Source organism: Nicotiana attenuata, unplaced genomic scaffold (genome assembly GCF_001879085.1).
Source record: "Nicotiana attenuata strain UT unplaced genomic scaffold, NIATTr2, whole genome shotgun sequence".
Lineage (NCBI taxonomy): Eukaryota > Viridiplantae > Streptophyta > Magnoliopsida > Solanales > Solanaceae > Nicotiana > Nicotiana attenuata.
This window is the reverse complement of record NW_017670493.1, coordinates 255,067-257,702: the sequence shown is the minus strand read 5'-3', so window position 1 is coordinate 257,702 and position 2,636 is coordinate 255,067.

Sequence of the window (2,636 nt, the reverse complement as noted above, 5' to 3'; positions counted from 1 at the left end):
TATTACACGTAAATTCACTTGCTTTTCCCTTTTAATATGCTTTAAGCTTTTATCCAGCGTGAGGGGCAAATTGAAAATGCCAAAAAAAATATTATAGTATGATATATAATGTAACGGTATACTCTGACAATTAGATCCTTTTAGAATTTTTTGAAATTTTTATTGACAACTGATATTATTTCAATTTAATAATTCAATTATATTTTTTTAACTCTTTGCATACAATTGTATACCCTGTTGGTATAGTTATATACTATACTGGTATCCTATGTTGGTTAATATTTTTTTGGTTGTACGTATTAGCTACATTTAATTGGTTACACAATTTGATTTTTCTTTAGTAATAATATAAAAAGAATAATAAAAAATAGTAAAAACGGTAAATGAAATTACATTATGAAGAGAAAAAGAATATAAAAAAAAGAAGTTAAATGAAATTAGAAAAGGAAAAAAGAAAAAAATTAAGAAGAAAACGAGAAAAAAGAAAAGGAGAAAAGAAAAAAAAGAAAAGAAGTATAGAAATAAAAAATAATTGGAGAAAAAAGAAAATATTCCCACAAAACCTACTATGGGTAGGAAATGTTATTAGTTTATGGGTAGAAAAATAAATGGATAGACAAGGGTAAATAGTTTTATTTTTGTGGGTAACTGTGTCACAACCCCCGTATTTTACTTTAATCACCTAACAAGTCCAGAGTCCACAGTGTACAATCTCAGCCCACAATAAATCTACATTCACTAATAATTGTATGCACACAAAGAAACCGATTAGCACAAATTACTCGCGTGTGGTTGCAAGAACTAGAACTAACTGTGAATATGACTGTAACAACTTGTACTTCAGATGAATCTTGAATATTATAGTTATATAGTAGTCTTCAAATGGGTCACAGCAGTTCTAACCGAAGATCGAAGAGATGTCACTAGAACAAGACTCTTTAATTTTATCCAATTTACCATGACACGTGTTTAAATGGGACCTATGGAAGCAAATCATGGATCCAGTTTCAACTCCACCGGAAATTAATCTCAGCAACTATAAGGAGATCTAGGCCATATATTGCTAACGTTTGGATTGAAGTCAGACTACTCGGGTAAGGCATGCACAAGTTGCCTATACCGTGACAAGCACAAGGCAAGGGTCAAGCTTGAGGATTGATTGCGCGCACAATCAATGTCAGGCCGGCTAAGGACGAGCTTGTCATTCGCAAACCCTAGCTGTGCACATAGACAATACACGCCAAGAGCACACTAGCTAGCTAGTCAAGGTTGAAACCTTGACGTGAAACGGGCAGCACAGTTGAAGCCAGGCCCCTGCATTGAGGCAAATTAAAGACTAAGAAAAGATGAGCTTCGTCATAGGCTCGTGGTCGTGCCAAGAAGCATGGGATAAAAAAAAGAATTAACCCAAATAGCGGCTCACCTAATTTCTTAAACTAAAAATAGCCGGCGGATGTATAAGATATGCATAACTCATCTATACTATGTGTATAACAATATTTAATCAAAGGTTATAGCTTGTGGTCAAGTGGGACTTTGAGCGTCAAACGAGCTACTTGGGTGCGGTTACCGCTATGGAGGAGTCGGCCCGTGACAAAACTCACGACGACAGTTTCAGTCCATCATTGTCCATTACCCTTTTTTCTAATCTTGCAACAACCCTTTTTTCATTGTTGTCATACGATCCAAATATGGTTGAGTCATTATTTCCCCTCTATTTGATCAACTTCAAATCTACTTTCTACTACTCCATATTATAGCTAAGTCTTGTATTGTGTAGCATATTCTGAGGATAGGGCAGTCACAATTTGTTTAATAACATTAAATGTGAAAAAATGTCATGGGAGATTGGGCAACAGGATCCATATATACAAGAGAAATAGAAGTAATTTCAGCCTTATGGAAGAACTTCAGTTTATACCTTCTGCAAATCCATATTTAATTTAAACGATAGCGATATGAAATATTTTCATGAAATACAAATGCTTGAAGTTATGTTACTCATGACAAAGCATTTCTTTGTAATATGAATATCGGTTTCTATATAGAGAAATTTCCATCAAAGTGAAACACAGAATTATAGGCTAATTCCATTGTTGCAATAATCTTCTAAGAAAAAACATGCTGCTGGCTGTAACCGAGAATTATACTGATAGCAATATGGTAATGGACTTTAGATATATATATAACGTGCCATGATAAATTAAATCAAACTCTCTACATCCCACAGAAAGAAGGGAAAAAAAAAGACTTAAAGAGTTAGAACACAATTCTCCACCCCCAAAAAAAAATTACAACAAGAAGAAAGAAATGAAACAACACTCTTTGTGTTTTTAGGTTTGGACAATTAAAACTAAAAAGTAAAAAGAAAACGAAATTTGTAGTACTTTGTAATTGTACCTTCTACTACATTGACTTTGTTTCTCTCCCTGCATATCCATCAAGTATACCATGCATTAATCTCATCTTCCGACGATCAAGCAAAACATAGGGATAACAATCAGACATTACCGGGGCCAGGGACCAAACTATAGAGCCTAATACCGGAGAAACAACTTATAGAGACTTGACAAAGAAGCCATTCACGAGGCACCTGGAGGATTATCATGCCCCATTCCAGGGCTATGTCCTGGAGT